The following is a 351-nucleotide window of genomic DNA, read 5'->3' as shown; positions in this document are numbered from 1 at the left end:
GTCAGAATTTTTTTTTTTTTTTTGTACTTTTGGTGAAAAATAAATGGAGCGAAGTTGAATACTTTAGTTTTATTTGACTCAAGTAAAAGTAAAAGTACCACAATTTAATTAACCTCAAGAAAGTAGAAAAATATAATGAAAGTATTTGTAATTAGGTACTTTCCATCTTCCATCTTGATTTATTTCACTAACTCCATTCAAAAAGTTAAACTTGTATATTATATTCATTCATTACACACAGACTGATATATTTCAAATGTTTATTTCTTTTCATTTTGATGATTATGACTGACAACTAAGGAAAATCCCAAATTCATTATCTCAGAAAATTTGAATATTACTTAAGACCAC

Source organism: Cyprinus carpio, unplaced genomic scaffold, assembly GCF_018340385.1.
Source record: "Cyprinus carpio isolate SPL01 unplaced genomic scaffold, ASM1834038v1 S000006508, whole genome shotgun sequence".
In the NCBI taxonomy this organism is placed as follows: Eukaryota; Metazoa; Chordata; class Actinopteri; order Cypriniformes; family Cyprinidae; genus Cyprinus; species Cyprinus carpio.
This window is presented reverse-complemented; position numbering follows the sequence as displayed.